This window comes from Passer domesticus, chromosome 13, assembly GCF_036417665.1.
Source record: "Passer domesticus isolate bPasDom1 chromosome 13, bPasDom1.hap1, whole genome shotgun sequence".
Taxonomy (NCBI): domain Eukaryota; kingdom Metazoa; phylum Chordata; class Aves; order Passeriformes; family Passeridae; genus Passer; species Passer domesticus.
This window is the reverse complement of record NC_087486.1, coordinates 8,366,402-8,393,436: the sequence shown is the minus strand read 5'-3', so window position 1 is coordinate 8,393,436 and position 27,035 is coordinate 8,366,402.

The window sequence follows — 27,035 nt, the reverse complement described above, 5'->3', positions numbered from 1 at the left end:
TGCCAGAATTATCCACAAGTTCTACGAACCATTTGTTTTCCACTGAAGATTAATGCTAAGTAATAGGGTTCGAGAGAAAAGATTTTTATCCTGTGAGGCCCTGAGTGCTATTGGAATATTTTTCTGTAGGGAGTATTCTAGAGGAAGCAACAGGGATGATTAGAGAGGGCACCAGATTTGGGGACTGTTAATGAGGCTGACATTAGTCTCTTGCATAGTAGAAAGGTCATTTCAGTTCCCTGCCCCAGGTTCTTCACTCAGACTGTCATGAGGATGCTCCTTGCCTTCCTTCAGTCCAGCACCTGTCCTTCTTATTCTGAATATCTCTCTCCCCTTGTCCTTGTTATGGGTTAAGCCATACAAAAATAGTTTCTAAAATAATTTGAGAATCAAGCTCCGCAGAACAGCAAGATATTTGGGGATTTAAAAAACCATTAAAATTAGATTCAATTGGGTTGCTTTTTGGTTTTCTGAGGTATTAGAAGTTACTGGTATGGGGTTCAGGGAATCTAAGTAGTTTAGAAGATAGAAATTTGCATTTAAAAATAATGACAGCTAGGATTCTCGGGGGAGTTGAGAATCTTTAAAGGAAAGTACTTTGAAGCATAAGAAATGTTTTAAGAACTGAGAATTTTAAAACTATACTGTGCTTTTCTGAGATACTGTGCAAAGCTGCTTTTTCTTTTCTACAGATATTTGTGTCTTACTCTCAGAGGCCAAACTGTGCTTTAGATTAACACCTGCGTATTCCTAAACAGCTGGTTGCAAAGGAAGAGTCCTCTTCTCTCTCCCCCACACATCCCATTCACCAGAGCTTCCTGGGAGGCTGCAGTGACTCATTTACCTTGAGGCCACCGTGTACAGCAGCGCAGACATTAAACAAAGGCAGGGGAGGCAAGGGCATGCACAAGGGCATGGAGTGATAGAAGGTAAGATGGCTTCAGACTGCCAGAGGGCAGGGTTAGATTAGATATTAGGAAGAAATTCTTCCCTATGAGGGTGGTGAGGTTCTGGCACAGGTTGCCCAGAGAAGCTGTGGCTGCCCCATCCATGGAAATGTTCACAGCCAGGTTGGACAAGGTTTGGAACAATCTTATCTGGTGAAAATTGTCCCTGCCCAGGGCTGGAGTTTGGATCTAAGTGATCTTCAAGGTCCCTTTCCTCACAAATCATTCTATGATTCTAAGAAATCAGCCTAAGGCAAACTGGAACCTTGGCAACCAGTGGCTGCTCACACTGATAATTGCCAATAAAGGTTTTTCATACTCCCAAAGCTCTCTTCCCACTGAGAAGTCTGCTGGGCTTTTATTCTCTGTTGTTTTCCAGGTGTCCTTTGTAGGACTCTGAAGCCTTTAGCTGCAGGTCACAGTGAGTCTTTTTGACTCATCACTCCCTGTGACTCATGCCCCTTCCATGGGCACATGTGTGGCTGTGGATGCCCAGCATCAATAGCAATCCATATTAAAGACAGGAAAATATTCCTTGAAAAGGGACCAACCTCCGATCATTTGGTATGGTCTCTACTTTTCAATAACAGTAAGGATTTGGACAAAAAAAAAATCAGTGCTGAATAGATGGCTACAGAAGCTGTTGCATGCTGAGACAAAATAACTTCCTGTACTGTTCTATTTGAAATATGAGTTGGGTTTTGTCTGTAAGTAACAAAAATAAGCATTGTAACTCTTCCTATGTGTAGGGAAAGAAAGAAGAGATGTGATTACTGGGCAAACTGGACTTAAGCAGCACCAGGTAAATTAAATGCTAAAATACATCTTTGCATCCTAAATCACTGTCTAGGTAAATAGTAAACCCAGAAAGGTTACTCTAATCAACCATCAGTGGCAGATGGAATCAAGGGTTTTGATGAGGCATCAGAATTCCAGTTGTGCCAAGAAGTTAAGGGTTCCTTTTTTTGAAAACGGAGGAAATTTGAAGGCTGAAAGACCTGATTGTTCTTTAGGATGTAAGGAAAACAAAGTTGCAGAGCAGCAGTTGCAGGCATTAGTTTGGGTTTCTGCAATTCTTGCAAATTCAAGGAGATTCTTCAGTCTCCCTCCTCGGTGCAGAGGGATCTGTGGATGTGTATGTGCACAATTCCTCACTTTAATAGGATGGGCTTTTAGTAAAACAATGTGCTGGCCTGAAGAGAGAAAAGCTCCTGGGAAGCAGCAAAGTGCTGAGAAGCCTCACTCAGTTTTCTGTTTGGCCATCCCACAGGAAGCTCTCAGCACTTTTTATTTGAATCTCTGTTGTGAATCCCTGAAGACTTCATCAGAAGCAAAAAAAGAAAAAAAGTTCCACTGCTTGTCACACTCATTTTTTTCCTGAGTCTCGGAGGGATAGAGTGTCTCTGCAAAGACAAAAGTAGAACTCCTCCTTTGTCAAAAAATAGTCCAGAAAGTTAATACCTTTATCTCCACACACAGAGTACTCGATATCTCTAAGAGCTTTTTTTAATTTATTTTTAAATGGAGCTATACATTTCCAAAGACTGGCTCCTTTTGTGTGTGCAAAGGGCTCTTTCTCTGCTGGTGGAATTTACCATGCATAACCTTTCTTTCACATAATAAACTCCCCCAGGAGAACAGGTCTCTGCTTTTGGAACCTTCAGCTCCACCAGCCAATTGAAGGGTCACCCTGTTCTTAAGGGACAGGTTCCTTGGTCTGTTCAGCTGTCCCAGTGTGACAAAAGAAGAAAGGACTGAGCAGGCAGGTTCAATAGGTTGAATTGTAATGTCAGAGAACACACCACCTTGTTCCATGGGAGAACCTAGGAGCATAAACTGTGCAGATTTAAAAAAAAAAAAACCTACATAAAAAGCTATTGCTCTAAATTATTAGAGTGAAATAAATTAATAATTTCCTGCAGTCAGCTGTGTTGTTTCTATGACTGGGTTAGAGGAAAGGTCTTCACCCAGGTCATGAGACACTGTACATAAGAACCACGTCTAAATGTGGATTTCAATTTTGCAAAATGTATTTCCTCTTTTTTAATAGATCACTAAAATCTGACATTAAACCACTCTGGCACATTGAGGTCTTGCTACTACTTAGAGGTAGAAGACCCAAGGGTCAAGTTATTCTACACATGTTGCAGCCTACAGAAATCTCTCTGGGTTTTCAGCACAGTCAGCTTCACTTGTGAATTCAGAGTTAGAGGGTGGCTCAGTGGCAAGGATTTAGGGAGCATCTCCCAAAAAAGGCTTTAGACAGACCCAAATACAACTGCTCCAAGCAACCATAATGAGCTGTCTGGCAGAGCCAGACTGGAGGCTGAGCCTGAGCAGATCCATGGTGACTCTGCTCAGAACTGCCTGACCTCCAGCCACCTCAGGGCCTGCTGGCCTCAGGGAAGAAAGGGCTCACATCGCTCCCTGCAGAAATGTCTCTAGAGAAATGGATTCTAAATCCACTGGGAATGAAAAGACTTTGTTAAGTACTTGTGAAAATCCCTACTAGGCTCTTCTCTTGGGAAATGCAAACACTTTAATACTGACTCTTAGGGTTTCACTCACTCTGTCTTGCCTTGCCTTTAGAGTGGGGAAGTCTTGTCCTCCTCAAACATATTAAAAAATAAGGAGCTCAACCAATGTAATAAACCAGGGATTGCAGAGGAGTTCATAAGGGAGATCACACTGATACAAGTATCATAGTCTGATTAAGCTCTGATTCAAATAGAATTTTGAATTACAATATAATATTCAAAAGCAGTAGATGAAGACATACAGTTTTCACACAGAGTAGATATGACAGTGTTGCACAAGGCTGCAATGTCTTGATTTATAAAACTCTCTAGCATGTGGAACTTGGTATTTGCTCCCACAAACAATGAGATTTTAGCTCATAGAGCTTCTTCTAGGAAGACAGGTCACAAGGTATGAGTGAACTTGAGGCAAATGGGATGAAATGGAAGTACAGATTCCAGCAAGGATGACCTCTATTTTTTTGCCATCAAGATTTACACTTGTTCACCCAAAACACTTGGAGTCATTGCAAAATATTTTATATCACTGTTTTAACTGTTTTATCAAGTTAGTTTATAAATAGCCTGATAAAATGACTGGACCACTAGAGATTGCTTTCATTTGCAAGAGTAATGCATTCTGCAGCTCCCCTTGCCAGCACTGCAGTCCTGTGGAGCTCTGCTCTGTTGTACAGAGGGGATGCACTGCAAGGGAGTGTTCAGGTCATGAGCCATTTTCCACCCAGCTGGGCAAGCTGCCCTCAGAGGTGTTTGATGAATAGCTGGGATCTGAAGGGACATTTCCAGTTGTCCAATGAGGACAACTTGAGCAGCAGATAACAACAGGCAGAATTACTTTCTGCAGAAAATACTAGGTCATGGTTATTCTTTCATCCTGCCCAAGGGACGTCTCAGCTGAGATTTTCAAAGTTACAAAGTTTATGGCTTAATTCCTATGAATTAAAAGATCTTTATGGAAAATTCAAGCAACTGGAAAGATATTTGGAATGTTGTGGTTGCCTGCTTGTGTACCAAACTTAAAGAAATGTATTTTATTTAACATGGGCTTTTTGTTTCCCAGTGCATTATCAGATTGGATTTTTTCTCTGCACTCTTGCTTTAGGGAGCTCATCAATGTAGATATTTGGATGCTGGATGTCATTGGAAAGTGTCTCCATTTCCTGTTGCTGGCAGAAAGGACCTTGATAGTAAAGGACTAGAGAGGGCTGGGTTTGGAACTATCCAGCTGCACAAAGTTTAGTCCATGACCACTCTCTAATCAGGACAAAAAATTAAATATACAAGATACATATTTGTATAAGTTTGTTTTACCTCTGGGCACTGCTCCAGTTCCACAGTGCCCCTGGCTGAAGCTGGCTCCAGGGCATCCCTGCAGGGCAGGCTGTGTGTGGGCAAGGGGCCAGGCTGGGAAGGAGCTGATGTGATTTCTACTGCAGCCTTCATGGTGGCAGAGCAAATATGTACTTTCTATAGCTCCCCAGTTCAAGATTGTTCAAACAAATAGCTGTACCTATTTTATCTTCCTCTAGCTTCCCAACAGGATACCTTTTTCAGTCGGAAGCAGAAATGTGCATTTCTAAACTGCAGCAGGCTTATCCCTGGAATGAGGTCTGTGTGATGACCTTCCTCTAACTGGATCATTTTTTGTGGTATTTTCTGCAGATTGCAGCAGGTAGCAAATAGTTTTAGTCAAAGCTTTCAAATACAGTAATTTGATGTTCCAGATGGTGCTATATGATGTTATTTTGACTTTGCTGCTATATTATTTTATGCTCTTTTTGAAATCTAAGTACATCATGTGAAAAAATTCTCATTAAATTATTCAAATATTTTCTTACGAGTCTATAATACAGGAAAAAAGTGATATGAAAATAATTGCTGGAGATGTTCTTTTTTACCCAAGAACTATGGTTTTCTAATAAACATAATATTCCTTGCTGAAGAAAAGATCTATTTATTAAAAAGAGCCATTGTTTGCTTTTCAAGGTAATGTCTTGGACTTTTGTTTGCTTCTTCAGACTGAATGAATAATGTGTATTTACAGTCACTGTGTATAAAGCTGCATTATCTTTCATTACTCTTGCAGCCTTTCTAGGGTGTTAGGTTGGGAAATGTATTGTAATTAAAAACGAGGAGCTGGCTTTAAAAAATAGTTATCCGTGGCTGTGCCTGGGAAAGAAACATTATTTCCTTTGTGACAAAAGAATAATAACCCTGGCAGATGGGTTGCTGCAGAGCTGGAAGAAAAGCTCTGTTAGAGTGGGACTGACAAAGCCATCTGTGCCGAGCAGGAAGTCCTGTCGTGGAGGTAATAAAAAGACACAGTTTCAGTTCAACTGGTTCCAGATAATCCCTACTTTAAGCTTGCCTTCTGACTTGCTAGGAAATATCATGGTGCCAAGATATTAATGGCTCTTCTAGCTTATTGAAATGACCTTGTTGTTGTAACTTCAGCAAAGATTATGTGAGAATTGAGAATCCTGCCTCCTTCTCTCTGCTGGATTCTACCAGCACCTGAATTCCTTGGCATTAACACAGAGCAGACCCAAGGAATTCTGCTGCAGTCAGGGCTGTGACAGCTGTAGATGCATCACACAGATACAGGAGGAGAGGAAACCTCCCTGTATTTGCAGAGTGAGATGAGTCTTTGAGGAGGATTATCCCGAGCAAACCTCTCAATAGAACCTCAAGAGAATCATTTCAATTTGACTTTTGTTTTGTTGACTATTCAATGTTACCCAATCTTTTCCTCTCTTAAAATAGATTAATGGATTTCTTACCATTCTTTTTTTTTCTCTTTCTTTTTCTGTGGTTTTCAGCTGATTTAGCCAGGGAGGAAGGGGTACAGATGTAAGTATTACAGCCTCCTCTGGCCTGTTTTAAAAATGAGACAAATTAGATCCCCACTATTTGCTCTCTTTATTTTTACATTCTTTTTCTTTTTGCTAAAAAAATCCATTTAAATGAGGTGAAGCAGAAAAGCTTCTTTCAAAAATAATTACTTAGAGGCTTTCCAGCCATGTGAAAATGAAGAAAATCTAAAAACCTGAATCTTCAACAGGGAAATGCAAAACCATTGGTAATAATGGTAATAATTACCTTGAAAAGACAGAAAGGTGCAAAACAGAACACCCTGATACAAATCCCGTGGTTTTTTCTTGAGGAGGATGACACTAAATTCCAGACCTAATCAGGATGCTGCTCCTTCAGGACGGGTACAGTCCCACCCAAGCAAGCTGGAGCTTGTTTGTGATTTGAACTGAGCTGCAGCTCCTTTGGTTGAAAGGCAAGATATCAGCAGGGCCATTGATGCTGTGATCAGTGTTGTGTTTGAGAGTAGCAAGATTGTTTTCCCACCTTTGTGGAGACTGAAGTACTGTAACAGCTTGCAGACATTTTCGTTGTGACACCTGACTTCTCCTGGCATCCCAGTCCCAAACCTGCTAAAGATGTAAACCTGGGCATCCTCCTGAGCCTGCACCCAAGGATGCTCTTTGGAAAGCTTTAGTTCAAAGCATGTGGGCTTAGGCTTTTTTTTTTTTTTTTTTTTTTTGTCTGAGGCTGTGTATTTAAAGGGAAAACCACCCTCCTTGTTTGATTCCTGCCCAGAAGATTCTGATACCTAACAAATCACTTCTAGGGGAGGAATTATTCATAAAAATAGTAATGGGTTCTGGGTAAAAAAAAGCTGGTACTTGATTAATTATGCTTTTTTTCTGGGTTTGTAAGAAGGAGCTGAACAGGGAAGGAAGAGCAATATTTCACAATTTAGTGTTTTCATATGTTGCTGAGAACAAAAGAGCTCACAAGAGTACTTGAGTCTCACTAAGTGAGGGAACAGATGCTTCAAGAGCACAAGAAGGTTTAGCTCTTTGTTTTCCTAATCTGTTTTCTGAGTCCAGACTCAAGTTTCTTTGCTTTGCTTTATTGACCTTGAAATTAGCATTGGTAAACAGACCAATATAAATCACCTTGCCAAGATTAGGCTCTTTCACGGTCCCTCTCATAAAGCAGCTCTGGGAAGTCATTGCAGGAGTCTTTGTAGTCAAATAAGTACCAAGCAGCCTTGGTTCCATGGATGAACAGAAACCACATTGTTATTTAATGGTACTAGCAAGGTTAATTAACAAAGTGAGATGATTAATTCACTGAGACATCTCAAGTAAACACAAGAGTTTGAGTTTAATCTCTGGATGTGCCTCCACTGCTAAAACTATTTTATTTTTATTTTAATAGGGAAGAGAAGGTAGAGTTGATGTTTCTGTCAAGAATGTGCTTGACTCAGCCAAAGACATCACAGTGGCTGTTAAGGTGCTTTAGATGTTCTGTCCATGTTGTAGCATTCACAATTACTGTTTTAATTGTTTGGATTTACAAAGGGTATGAAAACAAATTTATAGAAAATTAGATCTATAGCCTTCTGCAAAAGCAGAAGCAATGATAGTTTGTGTAACTACCACTGCACCATCTCAGTAAGGACTGTAAAATCTTTATTCAAATCAATGCAAATGATGCTCCCTCAAGCAGGTAACAGGTGAGGTGCAGCTGCCGGGTTCCAGCTGCCTGTCTGCCACAAGACACCTGCTGTGGGGCCACAAAGGCCACCATCAGCCCCTCCTAGGTCAGACACACAAAAACACACACTGGGGTTCAGATGAGACAAGGCATGGCACTGTGCCAAGGAAAAAGCAGGTTTATAAAATGTCAAAAGAGACTGAAATGTAGCAAGGATAAGTCCTCAGTTTGTTTACTGCTCTCTCAGCAAGGTGGGTTACTGAAGAAGAAGGTGGGATCCTGTTCTCTTGACGCCTAAGTTAACTATAATTCCCCCAGTGGTACTAGAGCTGATGTGTTGAAGCACATATTAGTGTTTCAGTTGCTTAATTATTTGCTGCTTTGGGGGCTGACCTTTCATTGTATCCAACACAAATTAATGGCACATGAAATACTCACTGAGAAATCTCAGGCCTTGGGTGCTGACCTAAAGCCCACTGACACTGAGCCTGGTTTAAGACCCTCATCACCCAGTGACCAAACTGCCACTCTGCACATGCTCCTCCTGTGCAGTAACCATGGATTATTCTGAGAACAGCAAGCAAAATCTCAACAAAATAGTGTTATCTTGGAACACAATAGGAGCTGATTATCAATATATAAGTAATGAAAGTTTTTGGTTGTATGGAGAGCAGAAGACAAAACTCACTGTTAACAATTGCCTCTAACTGAGGATTAATTAGTCACTATTGGAGCCTTAAGAAGAAATTGGACTCTTTAAATACAAATGTCTTTATATTTTAGCTCAGCCCCAATAATTTTTTTTATTCTCCTTGAAGGGAAGCTTAATAACCATTAAGTATCTTCTATTCCTAGAAGATAAACTAACATATGAAATGCTGTGTCAGGGAGTCAAAAACAGGAGGTTGAAGTGAATTTTACTACTGGGGGAATGAAAAGCAATCTTTATGTTCAGTGTTAATAGTCCCTCTTTGCCTGTTTAAGAGACCTTCTGTAGTAAAACCCATTAAACAGGTGATAACAGCTTTTCAAAACAGGTTGAATTAAATGTTGAAATTTCAAACTGTGTTGAGCTTCTGTTTCTGACAGAAGAAAATTAAGTGGAAAATGAACAGAAACATTAAGAAACTACTTCTTATACCTGTGAAAGTGCTAAGATGGGAAAATTACTTTCCTTTGTTAGTAATCAGTCCATGGTTCAGCTACTCAGAAAGGGGATATTTCACCCACAGTAGAGAGAGTGGGCAGAAATATCCCAGCACTTGAAGAGCCGTTCTTGAGGGAAGGTTTATAATTGCCTTTGGCTGAACACCCATCACTGTCTTAAGGACCACGGAAATTTTTTTTTAGTGCCTTCACCTTTGTTTACAGAGAATATAACACCCTCTTTCTACCAAGCACTCTCCATTACAGCAACGTGAATGATATTTTAACATTCTGAGCATCATAAAGTCGGGCAGGCTGCGCCCAAGCCAGTTGTCATCATTCTTTCAGAAAGAATACAATTTAAAATAAATGTAGTCCCAAGTGTTCCCTTTAGTTATCACCACAAAACAATGCAGGGAAATGTTGCTTGCTGCAGCTGACATGAAGACTGATGGTGGCCCATTGAAAAGACTGCTCACTTTCTTAAAATGCAAATACCTGCAGACCAGATCTGAAAACAACTAATGAGCAATTGCCCTTGGAAACATATAAGACAGAAGACATTCCATCCTGGTCTTTTATATATTCAGAGGCATGACTTCTGGGTGATTCACCAGAGCCATAACAAGATATATGATTCAACAGATGTTAAAAAAAATGTTTGACGTTGTCATAAATAAGATGACAAATGTGAAACCTATATGTGCAACTCTGATGAATCTGCAGAAGATGAACAAAGCAGACTTTTGTGCTCTTTAGAAAGTTCCAAAACTGATTTAAAAATTCCCAAACCACAACACTCCAGCAGGGATGTCCCAGTTTAGCAAAAGCTTTCATAAACTGTTTGTCACCACAAATGTATCTGTTTAATTCTCAAGTAAATCTTCTGTAGTAAATTGTCAGATTTTGTGACTAAATAATAAAATAAAAGCAAAAATTCTGAATAATTGTACTCTACATGTTAGCTATTCTACCTAAAATGTTTTGCTTGACCAAGCACAAAGAGTTTTTCTGACAGCTTCCAAGATTCAGAAAAACTTCAATATATTATTAAACTACATTTAAAAAGAGAATAATTTGCTCTAGTTCTGAGTAGCCATACAATAAACTTTCAAACACTGCACAGCACTGGAAGATTCTCCAAAGCACAGACTGCATCACACATTGCTTTTTGAAGGCCACATCACTACATCCATGTGCAGTCTCTATTTAAAGCCACTGCAGCCTGTGCCTGGAAAAATTGAACGCCCTGGGCATCCAGTGCCCTCTTCTTCTGAAGAGATTTCATTAGAGAAAGTTCAGTGTTTTGATGGTAAAATTCCTGTCTCTAGTTTATGGGTTGAATTTGCTCCCATTCAGATTGTCTGGGAGCTAAGCAGCACCAGGACTAGTGAAAAATAAGACAGAAGCTGGCAAAGGTGTGTGAGGAGGAGGAAAATAAAAAATGTCAACCAAGCTGATCCAAAGTCCTACAAGTCTGATACAAATAAGAATAAATGAAGGACTGAAAGTTTACTTATGGGAACCTTTCTCTGATTCTTGATCATGTTAATTCATAGAAAACCAAATGCTCTAGGTTGATATTCTTTACTGTTTGCTACATTTTTTATACGTGATTTGTACTGAGAGCAAATGATGATCAAAAAGGTGCTCTTATAATGACAACCATCTACCTTCAGCTGTACATCTACTCAGTGCTATAATTTTGGAATTATACCAAGGGATTAATATCAAGGGATAACAAACTCAAGTTTTTATTTCAAATAGCAAAGGTTCAAGTTATATTTCTGTACTGTGTTACACCACTAGTAATGTCTAGAAATGGAGACAAAATAGTAATGAAACAAAGAAAATGGTCAAAGCAGTGAAGAGTTCTAAACGAGTATATCTCTTCCTTTTTCTTATGTGCACAACATCACAGATATACACTTTTTCCAGGCAATGCTTCTGCAGAGCTAAAAGGCTTCTAGATTCAACTGAGGTCCACATCACACCATGAGATTAAAGGAATGGGGTACAAAGATAAAACACAGGAATGACTTATAGTCTCTATGAAAGTATTTTGTTTCATATCATTGTAAAAAGTCTTTTGATTATGGAGAAAGGATCTAATTTCACAAGCCTTTCATGTAAATAATTCAGATCTAAGAAACCATGCCAGGCCACTTTCTTTTTGATGCTTTGCAATATGTGTGCAACAGCAATCCTAACAAAGCAAAACTTCTTGTGCTTTTGAAAGATGCTGACGACTCTCCAAGAATATTTATAATTTGCCAAGTAGCCTAAGCTTATTAACTTTGGGTGATTATTTGAGTTTTTATTTTCCTAATCAAGATTTGCACATTTCTGAGGTATCAGCTGTGTTGCTTGCATGGCTGAGACTGTAATTTCCTCCTCTGCTCCAAAGTGGACACAAAAAGACTTCAAGGTTTCCAGCAGCCGAGAGGTCAGTTCCCACTGTGAGCCTGTGGGTGTGATTCCTACTTCAAAGCACTGTTGCTGCCCCATGGACAGGGATATTCTGCCTGCTGCACCAACTGCCAGAGGCACAGAGAAAATGGATAAGTGAATGCACACAGGTGCTGAGTAACCTGTCCCTGCGTCAATCCAGGCTCTGTTCAGAGACTCTTGTACAAATAACATCATCTAAACATGACAGAAACCCTGAATAGTACACAAGGGAGGGAAACTTGTGCTACGGAGAAGGGAAAACAGCTCAAAGAAGAACTTGTTAGGTCACCATGGGATGCCAAGAAAAAGATTTGGGTTCCTCTTCTGACAGATTATTGTACACTACAGAAAAAAGCACCAAAACTTTACTGTGAATAAACAGGCCAGGAATTTAGTTCTCATGCTCCTACAGGAAAGGCAAGACCTACAGGCAGACTACATCTTTACATGGTCCAGAGCTGAAATGTTCAAGTTTTGATCAGCAACTGAGTGCTTTGACACTGCTGGGTTTGACTCCTGGATTGACCTTGAGCTCAAAGAGACAAAAAGAACAATTCTACAGTGTAACACCAGTCATGGTTGGGAGAGAAGTCCAAAGTCTACTGCTGGCAGGTTCAGCTGGCTCTGAATTATTGTACTTGGGAAAGGCGAGTCAGGCAAGCTAAGAAAGCCAAATCAGAGGGGCTACAAACTCAATTTCTTTCCTGATGTTCATTCCTGCTAATCACCCCAGCTTTTCCTTTAAACCATCTTGCTTATGTGTGCACTGAGTTACGTAAAAACAAACACTGCTTTGAATCAATGATTTCCCTGCATGACATTTGGAAGATTTATTTCCTCTCTTATGTGCTCTCCCTCTAGTTGGGAGGGTCACAGCCAGCCTTCCCTACTCCCCTCACTGTGCTGCTGCACTTTTCTTGTAATTGAGTCCAGTCTCCTGCCTGTTCTTGGGGATTTGACTTCCCAACCTTCACATCATTATCTCATGCCCTTGCATTTCTACTTAATGTGGACAGTTGTGTTGGCATCTAGGCTGTTCCTTAATATTCACAGTAAAATATTGTGACTCCAGTAACAGGCTACTCCTGAGCTGGAGACAGGATTATCACTAAATATTCCTACTCTTTTGCGCCACTTGTTTTCTCAGGAAGGAGTTTCATTCTTTCTCACAACTGAATTTTTCTAGCAGAATCCTAATACAGGTATCTTATGATTTGAGATTCTCAGAATTTGATTTTTTTTTCCCCTGGTGCTACATAGTTTTGACTTTCCTAAGTTAACTTTAGTGAAAGCAGTACTTAAAATTCCAGCAACTGTGTTAGCTCTCTTGGTTATACATATATTGAGAGAGAAACTCAGTACAATTTCATGCATAAAAAGACACAAGTACCAAATTTAAGAGTCCTTTTATTGATCTAAATATTGAGGTGTACCTGCCTGACAGAAAATATCTTCAGGCATGTTAACTCTGAGATGGGTGTGTGCTCAGAAGTGTAACAGAATATCACAATGTAATTATAGTCATTACAGGGAACTGTTTTAATGATCATGAATGTGCCTACCTTGTAATAACATGGCATTCTCTACATAGCTAACAAAAACACTTATGAGCTGCTGTGTGACTTATGTACACAGCTTGCCTCACACACTGCAGTGAGTCTGGGCTATGTTTTATAGGACTTGGCACAAAACAAAGCTATTAAAAGAGTGAGCCAGAGAGCCCACAGGGGAAAGGATCTCTGCTCTGCCTAGAGAGGAAAAGAGCCAGCTCTTGCCATCGTTTATGCAGCACATACAGGGCTTAGCTCACACACTCAGATGTTGATCCTTGTTGACTCCAGGTATTGTGTTCTGTTGTGCTCTTTAGGGCTCATTCCAGCTGTTTTGTGTAATTGGACAGGAGTGTTTGGTCAAGGTGAAGGCTGGAGAATATTACCCAGTAGCCCCAAAGTGAGAGCCAGGCTCAGAAGTGGCACTGGGGCTGGATGTGCAGCACAGCTCAGCTGCACTCATGGTTTTCCACACAGTCACTCCTTGCCCACTGGGAGACCTCTGGAATTCTGACGCAAAACCAGGAGGCAAAACACCAGCTCTTTAACAGCCTGGCTGCTGCAGCAATCCTGTGAGTGCTCATGCTCTCTGATTATACAGACACTGATTGGAAAGCAATGAATTTTGGGGGAACTGTCTCAAGCCACTTATTTGACCATAACAAGAGTTGATGAGAATGTGTGCCTGAAGTGAACAAGAGACTGTAATGGTAATAATCTCCAGACCCCAGTGATCTAAGTAAATAATAATCAGAGTTGTGAGATGAGCTAACAGCTTCAGACTATCTTTTGCTGCCTAGTTTGGTGAACTGTGTCCATCTTTCACTTTACACTTCCTGGCAAATGAAATACACAGTCTGTGTTCTGAGAGTTGCTGCATGGGAGCTGAGGACTGAACACTGTTGAAAATACCTGGAAGTATGAATAAGAAATCTGAGTGGCAAAAATATTTAAGCAACTCAATTTTTACTTCTTTTTATTTTAAGCAGGGTTCTTTGGATAATACCAAAGCTGCTCTTTGCTTTGTTAATGACAGATTGCATAAAGAGAGGAGCATATTTTAAACCCCAGAGTGTTTCTTATGGGGTGTCTCATGCCCAGAGAAAACATCCTGCTCTGTCTCCCCTGTCTTGGTTGAAATGATGCCAGGAATGATGGGTCTCAGAACTTGTCTGTGGGGCAGAGGTTTGAACTGGAGCGAGGGTATCATTAGATACTGTTGGATTGTGGTGACCATACTGTACCATTTCAATAAATATTCTCTTTAGTCTCTAGTTCTTGAATAATCTGCACATAAGCCAATAGAACAGGTTTATCTCCTGACACAGAGCTGTGTACAAATGCTGTAGGGCACAAATACTTGGGGAGGGGAGATGATAGGTCTTTTTGCAAAATGTCGTATTCCATTCTGTTGTGCCATGGATCCAGATAATGATGGGTTTGGGTTTTTTTTTTCCTCTTTAGAAAAATGAAATATATTTCTGTGGATCCTAACAATGAAATTTACATTACAATGCATGGCCTTTCTAACCTTCTGCCTGCAGTGTTCCAACTTTCCTTGTTCATAGTAATGATTAAAAATCTCCCGAGCATACAGTATTTTTGGATGTTAAGAGATTTTATAAGAAGAAAATCTTAGATTAAAATCTCAAGTTAAACAGCATATAAGGACAATTAAATACACAATTCTCACTTCCTTACATTCTCCTGTTTGGTGTATTGCCTCAGGTTTCATCGCTTGTGATCAAAGATGAATACAAAGTTCAGACAGACACAAATAGGTCATCCTCTCTTGCCTGGCGGTATCAGTATTGTGCAGCTGTAGTTGAGGTTTGCAAGATCTTTAACAGAAGTTCATTTCTCATTCAGAACACAGACAGATTTGTGTTGCTGAATCCTTTTCACATCCACTCACCACACAAAAAAGCATGTGCTAAATTGAGTTCAGCCCATAGCAACAGTTCTTCTGATAACCTTGGAATGCAGACTGCATGGACAGAGGACACTTTAAGTCTTTAGGAGGAATACTTATTAAATAAGCCCCTGCTTTTATAATAAAAGCCCAATTTTAATAAAACACTCTCAGGCATTCTCTTTCAAGTAACTACTGCATTTATAGAGCCAGGTGCTCCTCTTGCTTTTATCTCACCACTTCTAGCACAATCTCAATTTATGGTTTTAAAATTGTTGCTTTCTGGCTTTTGTTCAACTCTCTTTATAATTGGGCTTCTGTGTTTAACTCCATGCTTGCCATCATGAAATCATGAAAACTCAGTTGCTACTGCTGTTTGGATGTTGCCATTTCAATTGTTTACTTACAGTGCTCCTGGGACTTTCTATCCTGTTCTTCATCAATCTAACCCAGATTTGATTCTGAGGAGAAGTAACAGTGGGGAACAACAGAACTGAGGTGAGATTTCACACTTCTCTCTGTTTTCTGCTCTGAATGGTAGGCAGCTGTGGGAGGCACACAGACACATTTCTACTTTTCCTTCCCTGTCCTCAGCACTTGCACCATACAGCAAAAATCAGACTATTGTTTTTCTGCTCAAGCTTTCTAACAAATAGAGTTCAGCATTATGGATGTCTGCTGGAAGGATCCTGGAGTGGGCTTACACTCTTTCCTTTTGTTCAATACCATGTGCCCTGCTCACCTTCTAAGTATTTTTCTTTGTCTAACAGTGATGATGAAGCAGCTCTACAAAGGGAGATTTATGGGCATTAGGTGATACTTGTCTGTGTGTCCTCTCTGGAGCTTGCCCAGAGGGCTGGCCTGCAAAGGAATCCAAGCAAAAAAAACAGATAAATGCTCTTTCAACAGATTATCATCTGCTCCTACCGGATAGAATAAAACAATATAAATAAAATGCTGTATCACACAAAACTTTCAAATGATAAAAGGTGAAAAAAAGCCCATTAAAGTTCAGTGTGCATGGAATGTTTTTAGAGATTTATCTGACTCTACTTTAATGGCATCATAGCTGCATATCTTTATCATTACCCTTAAAAAAACTCTGCCATGTTCAATTACCAAAGCCACTGAAGATATTTGCTGTTATTAATTTTAATTTTACCCTTCTGGATTTTGCCCTTCACTAAGTTACATCCTGGATGTTACTAAGTTACATTCCCTCTGGATGTACTTCCTTTTTAACAAAACACATTCCTATAAGCAATAAGATCTTCCTATCATCCTGCACCTTAATATGTTGTGATCCATTCTTTAGGAATGCTCTGCATACCTTTGCTCAGAAATCAGTAGTGTTGGCTGTTTGTGAAGTTGGTGTTTCTTATCTAAATTGCCTTCAAGTTCCTTCTTGGGTTTGGACGCTTGAAGTAGAGAACTAGATCTCCAGCAGGCATAAATCAACACATCACTATTGATTTTAATTATGTGCAGTGTCTTCTTATACTGGCAGATGATCCAGCCTGGAATTATAGCACAATAGATGCCTTGTGCATTTCAAGGAAGGAGGAACATTGTTTTTCTCCCTGGAAGCATCCAGCTGTGTTTCTTGTACCATTTTCCCCAACAGCAACATCGCACAGAGCTAACGAGAATCTTCTAAATCTCATCCTTTAACAGAAGAGGTGTTCTTGTGATACAGGAGAGCTTCTTCCAGAATTAACCTTCCCTGGTTCAAGATACAGTCATAAGCTGCCAAATCTGTATTCACACAGTGGTGGATCTGAGCCTCCCAGATAAATTAAAAGCCTTTCTGCTTTTTTCAGAGTCTCTGGGATTTAGCTTTGTCTCTTCTCTTCAAGCCGTGATGAAGAGAAGAGGACTTGATGAAATAATGCTTAATATTTCTTCCTTAATGGTAAAGAAACACTGTGGATTCTGGCATGATTGAGTAAAAGGCTGGTTCTAAATCCTGGCTCTGACAGAAGACAAGCATGCCAGTATATTTTATGAGATTTATGTGTTAATTAGACACTCTTTATCATCAGCCAGCCTGAGACAGGAATTGTGGTCTCCAGAAAAGAGTCAAAATCTTTCTTAGTTGCTGTGCAAAATACACCTGATTTTGTTGCTAAATCTGATGTTTACACATAGGAACTAACACTCAAAATCATAAAGGTACAGAAAAGTTAAAAACAACTAAACACCAAAGAAATTGGTGTGGTTCTCCATCTGAAAAGATAATAAGGGGAAAAATTGCCCAAAATCCAGTTATGTTTGATGCTTTTGTGCTAGAGGAAGGACATTTGATACAGCAACATAAATTATAGCAAAATTCACCAGCTAAAATTGTTTTTACACTTAGAGATGGCAATTACAAACAACTTATAGTCCTGATTAAAGTAAACAAAACAAAAGAAACCAGTGAAAATGAAACTTTTTTCTTCAAACACAGCTCATAGACAGAATTACTAAAAGAAAAGAGACCTTGGTTTCCCTCCCATTAAAGCAAAGAAGAGTTGAACTGACAGTTCCTTAAGCCAATTCTTAAACCAGTTTGTACACTCTGGGATACAGAGGTGACTGAAAAGTGATGAAAAGAGAGAGTAAGATGAGGAAGTACTTAGATTGGCACCACTCTAAAATGAAGTGAAAGCTGTGTTCTATTGTCTGGTCAATACCTGCCATAAAATATGTGTACCCCATATACTGGGATCAAATTCTGAGCCTAATTGTTATAGACTATAGACCAAATAATAAGTTAAATTCCACAATCTAGTCTGATTATGCACAAATTCGATGTGACACAGTCCTAATTTGAAATGTGTAATTAAAGGTCACAGCAGCATTTCCAGTTTTCAGAGATTGATTTTTTTCCCCACTCAGCTACTCAGATACATTATAAAGAAAATTTTATCTAGGAGAACAATCACATCATTTTAAAGCTGCTTTTCATATTCATATTTGCAGAGCAATGTTGACTGAAAAGAGTATAAACAATGACTTCAGGGAGGCTGTTTTCATGAGTAAGATTGCACACTGTAAATATGAATTCTGGAATTAGACCTGACTGGCAATTTTTGTAAATGCACAGTCCTGTCCATAATGATATTCAGCACTTGCTTTGACCCAGGTTTATTAAATTTATCATACGTAGCTGCATCACACAATTACTGCTGGGGCTGAAGACAGGAGATGGTGAATGCTAAATTCTGCAGCAGAGCCAAATTTTGAAAACAGGAACTGTGTTTAGGCAGATGTTGATTTCACAGAGCAGCTTTTCCATTCAACAAGTCAGTGTGTGTGGGAGTGGTGCCCAGCTGGATGGATGTGGAAGGAACCTGCTGAGCACTGCAAGAATGGACAGATGTGTGCTGGGAATGAATGCAGTGATGCTGGTAAACAAAGTCACAGGATACTTTGAGGTGAAAACTCCAGTTCTTCACATGTGGTAGTAAGAACTCAAAACCGTGAAACCCGGGCTCCTGTTGCAGAAAACTGTGGTTCTGTGGACCATGCGTCCTGAGGCAGAACCTTCCATAAAAAAAATATTCACTGCCTGCCTTGGCAAGCCTTGGACACGGCTGAGCACACCTAACTTAGTAGAGAACCCTGAACAGACCCACTGGAGTTCCTCAGCAAAATTACCCTGACACTGCAGACTGACAGCAAGTCCCACTTCCTTCCCCTGGGAAGGAAAAGGTCTCCTAACCAACAACTGCAAAGCAAGACAAATGTCCAAAGTAACAGGAAATTAATGCAGCTTTCTGAAAGCAAAACGAAGCAAATAAAATGCCCCATATGTTATCTCATGAGAGTGGAAGAGTAAATAAATGCTATCTAAGGTTTACCAATCAAGAAAAGGGCGTGAAAAAACAGCCATCAGCATTTCTGCTTCTTATCTGAGCCCTAAGCAGTCAAGCTAACCAATTCAAGCAGTAAGGTTTCTCTGAAGATATCTCTGAAGGTCTTTACTGAATTTCTGAGCTTGAATTACCTAAAATTTTAGCTGTGCAGCAGAATCTGGAAGAAGGAAGTCACTAATGGTCGGCCTGAGATAGTGTATCATGCTTCTTTGATAGTCAGCCTTAGCATAACTTTTCCAAAATAAAAAGGGAAGTAATTCAACCTCCTGCTAAGGAACAAAGTTGCTATGAAGATGGAAGATGGTTGTGTCTCCTGAGTTTCTTTTACTGCTCTGCTTCTCTTAAATACCCTGCCACAGTGGGAGGGGAAGAAGAAAAAAACCAAACAGGGAAAGAAAAAAAAGAAGCAAGAGAAAATCCCAGAAGTTGCCTCTAAGTTTACCCACAAGGTCACATCTATGTTTAAGTGCTTTGCTGAGATAACTTCTGCTATTAGGGCTCTGGCAAGGACTGTCTCATATTTTATGTATGAATTCTGAAACCCCTGGTTGATGTTATAATATAAACACTAGTAATTATTTTTAATATTAAGGCTGAAGATAGCAGACAGCTACTGGATGCAGACTATGAGGCTGCCCTTGTCCTGAAAAGTTTACAATCTAATTAGGAGTTGAAAGTGGTCTGAGGATCAACAGTCACACATCTGCATACACATATATTGTTCTCCTCTGTTCCCCAAAGAAATGCATAAAACCAAATCCGCACTTCATTTAAATCTACATTTAAAGAAAATTAGACCTCGTAAATAAAGCTGAGTCTGAGGGGAGAAAAACACACAAGTAGGATTTCCCAAGTTGCATGGAAAGTAGAGAATTAGAAACAAATATACTCAAAAAGTTATTCTTTTATTAGGCAGGACCTGTTCACACAAATTAGACACTAATCAGTGAGAGTCAAATAAGTACTTTGTTATAAATTCCCATCTTTAGCAAAGATAGACTTAGTAAATTAACATGAAGGTCCCAAAAGGCTCATGTAGACAGATGCTAGGAAATCTTCTAGAACAATGATTTTAGTGTGCTTCAGACTACACCCTGTATGATGAAGCCCATGAAATAACAGAAAAATTTTAGCTAAAAAGGGCAATGTAGAATATAGATGTAGGAGTATTTAATGATGGCATAAGACAAAAATCTCTACGTTGTTTCAGTTTAATTAAAAAAATATTACAAAATTCAAGTAATGAATGCTATAAAAACAATGGAGAATGTGAGCCACGTAAAAGGTCAAAAAGAAATTCTGCCATCTTTAGGGTTTGCCAAAGCTGTGCTTAGATGTTGCAATTCTCATGACCAACTCTACTGCAACCTTGAACATGGAGGGGTGCATATTTAGAGCAAAGCACATTGTCAGAAAGTGCTGTCAGAGCAGGCTGTTTGCAGAGCAGGGCAAGCACAGTTTGTGTGAGGAATCTCAATCAAAGCAAACCCACCTTGGAACTCCCATCTCAGCTGCAACTCTTGCATGGCTTTGTGGCCCATCATTCTCTCAGCACAGCATGGCCCACATGTCCTCTCTTCTACAGACCATATAAAAATAAAACAAGATTTTACTGTGTGAGGTGATGGGATCTTTTATACCAAAACCAGAAGTAGCTAAATGCCAAAGATCTTTGCTCTGATTATAAGGGAGACCTACAACACCACTGTCCATGAGAAGTTTACATATATATATAATTAAACAACTCAGTGTATTAGATTGCAGATACAAAATATACACTATGAAGACTGTGACCCAGGCTTTGATTCCATTGCTTTGACTTAATCCTGTACCACTGTAAAGTTTGGCTCTGCCTCAGAGTTTGGGAATGCTCTCAGCATTTTGGGTACATATCTGGAAAACAACAAAGATCATCCAAAAGTTTCTCCTGTTTGGCTTAGTGGCCAATAAATGATGCAAGAAGTGAAGGAGATGTGACCTCCTTTTGTGTGTGGAATTCTGGAGGTATTTATTTATTTGTTTGTGGTTCACCAGGAAAATCCTTTCCTTTTAAAGTGTACTTTCACAAAAATTGCTTCCATACCCGTCCTGCATTAATATTCAGCATTTGCGCTCATAATCCATTGCTAAGCAACACTTAACAAAATTGATCTTGCATTAAGCAAGCTCTGGAGCTTGAATAATACATTATTTCCTCTTTCTACTTAAAATCAGAGAAAACCTTTGGTTGCTTTTTGAATGTCACAATATTAAAACTGCATTTTTAATACAGATTTTAATTGCTGGGAAAGTCCATTTGGATTAAGGATTGAATGGAAATTCACCGTTGGTACTCTTTAATGCTAAGAGTAAATAAATTGCAAAAAATTGTTCAACCCTTGAAGAATATGGAAAAACTTATAAGTGGAATGTAGTGTAATACAGAGCAGCCATATCCCATTTTGCATTCCAACACATCCAGGGCAATACCTTGTCAGTTTTTGTGTGTGTATCTTAAGCATCTCTGTCACTGTTTATTTACACTCTGTATTAAGATTACACAACTGTGTGCATTTATATGCTGAATAGTGGAGTTTGTGATTCCCATACATGAATTTTATGTACATAGAAAATAACCTTACCTCTCTGGAGTTGTCTGAATGGCTGCTGGGGATAGAATTCCATGCCTTGAAGTTGCTAGAAACTACCTGTTTTGTCTACTAGGCCATTTCTCTGCCACTGCAGGGTAATTCCCCAGAGTATATTCACCAATGCCTTAATCATCCTCTTCTTAAGAGTCTCAAGCAATGTCTCCTTTGGGAGTTCTCTGCACAGCCTATTAGTGCTAGACAGTGCTTATTTATATCCATCCTGCATTTATTAAGCAAGAGTCCCTCCTGTCTCTATCCTTCCAAGCCCCTGCTACACCAGTGCAAGAGAGAGTGCAAGAAGTGATTACTGAAGGTGTAGGGGTTGGGATAAATATGTATGACTCCACTTCCATGGAATTATTAGCTGTCTTAAAACTAAAAGTTGAGCCCTAGAGAATATGAATTTATTCATATTAATTATCTCACTCATCATTCAATAGGAACTAAATCTGAAATATAATCCTTAACAGGATCCAGACAAAGGGTTAATTTACTGACATCTCTTATTATTTTTGCTTATGCTCTCTCAGTCTTCATCAAAGTGCCCAGTATCCATGCTGTAACACCTGGGACTAATGTGAGAAGCTTTAATCAAACGCTCTTCCAAGAATCTGTACTTTGCATTTAGGAAGTGTATGAGTTGTTTAAATGAGTACAGAATTTAAGCTATGTATCATTTGCCCAAGAGACTTTTCTGGTAAAATTAACCAAAACACTCCATGTTCTTGTCTGGAGGTTAGTCTTCTTTTTTTAAATTTGTCTTCATCAGTGTGAAACTTTATGCTGTGACTTAAAGAGGGAGGGAGTTATATTTTTTCTGTGCAGTTCAGAACAATTCATTACTCAGTGCTTTCCCATAAGATCTTAAATAACATTTTGTTTTTGTTGTATTGTATCCCATATGCTTCCCTGTCACTGTATATTTATTAGGCACAAACCAGGATTTGTGGAGTCCTTGTTCTTTGCAGAGAGCACAAGAGTTTGAATTTACCCCTAAGAAGGAAGAGAGAAGCTGTCACAATGGGTGCCCTTCTGCCCTTCTGTCCTTCTGTCGGGGTTTCAGAGCTCTCAGGTGAGAGCTGTGGGATGCATCTGGGACCCAAACCATGGTGCTGGTTTTCCACCTTCTTTTGTAGCTCTGTGTCCCTAATGAGTGCAGCTTTAGATTTTGAACATTCAACAGGTTTTCCATCTTCTGCTGAATAAAACATCAGCAAGTGATTAACTTAATTACTTTTTTAATTTTTATTTTTTTAATTTTAATATGAAATCTGGAAACAAGTCCAGTTTGTCTGAGCAGGCTCTTTGTTCTTCTGACACTTTCTCCCAGCAACCCTTTGGACTATAAATGATGAGGAATACTGGGCAGGAATCTGAAGCCACATTTCAAATTAATGGCTTAATCTGAAGTCTCATACACCAAGCAGTTTATTGAGCTTGTCAGTATTTACATATATAGAAAAATAAACTGAGACACAGGATTACCTATTTAATTGTAGTTTCTTGTAAGAATGCTGCTGAAGGGGACAGAATAATATAACTGTTATATATTTGTTTCTAGACATGGTTGTTAAATTCTCCTGTTGGAGAAGACAGCAAAGGACAGGCAATTCTTTCTATGTTGCACCAACGTCCTGGTTATTTTCTCCTAATGTGCTCTTTCACTCAATGTGGTCTCTCTTGCTGGCCTAGGTGACAATATTTAATAGCACATGCTTCATTTGAGGCAAGACTTCAGACCTTTTCTTAGAGTTTTTAATGTCTAAAGTCACCTTTGTGTATATCTTCATAAATTTTTCTATGAAGCCTTGGGGAGTCACTATCTTTGCCTCTTTAACAATTTAATATTCTCATTTTTAAAAAGTATATGGGCCAGGAATATGCAGAGCTGACTTGTGCTAATAGTATTAATTTTTTTTCTTCGGGGGTATCTCAGCTGCATATTTGGAATTTGCAGTTTTTACTTCATCTCAGGTTAGACAGGCTGGTTTTATAAACTGGATTCAGAAAAACATATATAATCAAGCAGTACACTTCATTCTGTTGCACTTCTGTCCAATATTCTAGAGTGCGTACATGTAACCAACATCCCTGCACTTGTAGATGAGCAAAAAAATCTCAGAACATTATTTTTCAGGTCTCTGGCAATGATAATAAATTTTCCATATTTAGTTTGAGCTGGAAAAATACTTAAGAAAAGTGTTTACTCTGCTTGAGATAAGAAAAAAAGTTTTTCTATTGGAAAATTGTTGTTAGGTTTCTGCAGACATAATAGTCTCCAGAGTAAGAGAACTGACCAGTCTCTTTTTCTTTCTTTTCCTTTTCCTTTTCCTTTTCCTTTTCCTACCCCAATGCCTGAGGCTGCCTCTGAGAATCAGTTTTTAGACCCCTTATGCCACACCTGGGACATCAGGTCCACAATCCTCAAATTCCTTAGAGCTCCCCTGGCTCCCAGCAGACACTGAGGTCAATCCTACCTGCACCTCTTCCCCTCTTCCAGCTCTTCCACACCCAGAGCCTCTCTTCCCTCCCTTCCCAAACTCTTCACCTCAAGCCCTTGGGCTTCAAGGGATTTGGTGGTTGTGTAAAACAGCATTTGGCTTTCCATAAAGGTCCAAGTTATTGGCAAACAGAATTGTCAGCTTCCCTAGAGAGTTTAAGCTTCACACCTAAAATGTAGTGACAGGCAGAAAGAAAATTGTTTCCCTGCATTATCTGGGAGTATTTCATTCCAGCACATCTTCACATTATCCCCCAAAGGAAAGCATTGAAGCCACAAAAACTGAGGAGGGTTTATGAGTGTGCAAACCATTATGGCTCAGCTGTGGCTCATCTTTATTGTCCTCATCTGTAGACATCAATACTTGTATTTTATTTTCTTTAATGAAAAAAAGGTTTAGAGAGAGCCAGAATATTTGCTACAATAAATCCCGAGTTCCAGTTGTTTCCACATTACTCAGCAGATTCAAACCTGATGATAACCATATGCAGCTGGGCTGATGCCAAGCCTGGCCTCGAGCTGCAAGATGTTCTGGGACTCCTTGTCCATCAGGCAGCACTGGCTGCAGGAGCTGCAGGAAAGCGGCTGCTTCTGTCAGGATTTCAGTATGTAGGAACAAGGGAAAAGGGGGAAGGGAAGTGAAGTAAACAAAAGGAGAAAGGGAAGAATGGAAGAAATTTTTGTGCAGAACCATAAAGCGCTCACAATGTGAAGGCTGTATAAGGTTGTGTTAAAGATCAAAGAAAAATTGCAGCAAAAATGGGGAAATGTGAGAAAGTTGAAGGAGGAGAAAAGCAAGTACAAGCATACTTGAGTCTTCTTGAACATTTACATGAATGCAAATTTAATGTATGTAGTTCTACCATTAATGATGCTCCATCTTCCATGCAAATTTAATTTCTGAAAGCTGACTGTTAATGTAAGTGGTGTTATTTATTATTGTTTTCTGCTGTGGTGCCTGGCAGATGTTCAAAACAGATCTTACTGTGGTAAATATTGAACAAATCCATTTTATATTCCACTTGTTAATCTCTGATTCTGTTCATATATTATAGAGAGGCTTAAGGCAACCCTGTAAGACAGCTTGACAGTGACAGATCATGGCATGATATTTTCCAGGTTGAAGAGAACTACAAAACTTCTTACCAGTGTTTCACCCCAGCTAAGTAAAAAAATCTGAGAACAAATTTAATTCTAATGACCTTTTCCATCCAAAAATGAAGGCTGCATAGGCAGAGTTAACTCTGGCATTAAATGGTGAAAGCTCTTCACTGCAATATTTATGTTAACCGATTTTTGTGATGTAATTCCTAGTAAAAGTTCCAGTAGTAATAAAAGCCACTATAAAATATGGTTGCCATTTTACAAGAGACTTTGTGAAATACTATAAAATTATTTTTGTCATGATCACCAGACCCACTAGAAAGATAAAAAATTGAAACCATTTGTCAAATATGCAGGGATTATCTTCCCATTAAATACTTAGTCTTTAAATTGATGAATGTTCTGATGTGACCCAAAAAGACTGATTCATGTCATTTAAATTATTTTTTAATGTTTGTCTGCAGGTCCTGAGGACAGCAATCACAAGCCTACCTTACACCTAATGTGCCTCTGGTTTTGTGGGCTCTTTCTGGAGTTGATAACATCCTTCAGAAAACAATCCACAGTGGCTAGGACAGACATCAGCTCTAAGGTATCATTCAGAAAGACTTGTTTCTTTTTCCTTATGACAGAGGAAATTGAGGATTAGCCTCAGAAAACACAAGTTAAACATTGTGAATACCTGCCTCAATCTCATTTTTCAGTTTAGTTGTAACCTTGTATTTGATTATACATTTTATGTGAACATGAGTCTTTTCAATTTTAAATGTATTTTTCTCTTCTCATTTCTAGACAGACGTGGGCAAGACAGCTTTGCAACTTGAGGAAGATTTACCTAGAAGACCACCCTCCACTTTTTTATGTGATAAATAATTTTATTTATTATTTTTTACTGCTCTTTTACCTGAATTATTTTGTTTCTAATACTTTCTACCATAAACTGTGCTCAGCTTTTACCTTGTCCAGGACTTGCCAGTATTTCAACTCACTTTACTCTGGGTAATTACAACTAATACACACTAGCAAATGGATTTCAGAACATGATAATCTTTCCTGGCCATTGGATGTATTCTCTTTCAGTGAAATCACTGACATTAAGTGATTGAAGTTATTACATTAAGGGGTTAAGTGGTTCAGAAGGATGAGAACATGGGGGATTGCACCAACTGCAATGTCACCAAAGTAACTGGGGACACTTTGCCTGCTAGAAACCCATAACTCTTCGGCCATGGGATATACTTGCAGCACCTCTGGTGGCTAGCATTTAGCAAATTCTTGCAAAATTCCAGGCACTCTTGCAATAAAATGTGGCTGTCACAGGGAGCAGAGGCCAGGAGCAGAGGCAAATAAAGAGGTCAAATCAGAACCTGTATTTTAAGCATTTTTAAAGAAGAATTATGGCCTGTTGTAAAATGAACAAATGTCTCAGGAACTTTGTATAAGCCACCAATCACTTATTGCACAGGTTAAACTAGTTTTTTTTCTGCACAATTGCCCAGCCGAGCTAACAAAGCTGAATCTGCAGTTCTGAGACTCACAGGAGGAAATAAAACTCCTGTCTATTAAAAGGATACGACAGGATATGGAAGATACAAAGGGTTGTTAAATAAAGGTCTATCCCACTGCATGCACCTTTGTAGTGATATATTTTTAAATCTGTTTAAATTACCAGACCTGAATTTTTCTAATCTAGTCATGAAGGACTCTGGCACAGTAAAGAAATACACTTTAAACATCGGTCACTGTAACAATATTCTTTCCTTAGTGAATGTTTAAAAAAAATTAAATGAGTGGAATTGTGGCTCACAAGAGAAGGAGGAAAGCCATGAATAAAAGTCCACAGAAGCTTTGAGGTGCCACTACAAAGGCTGCAACCTCTGCTT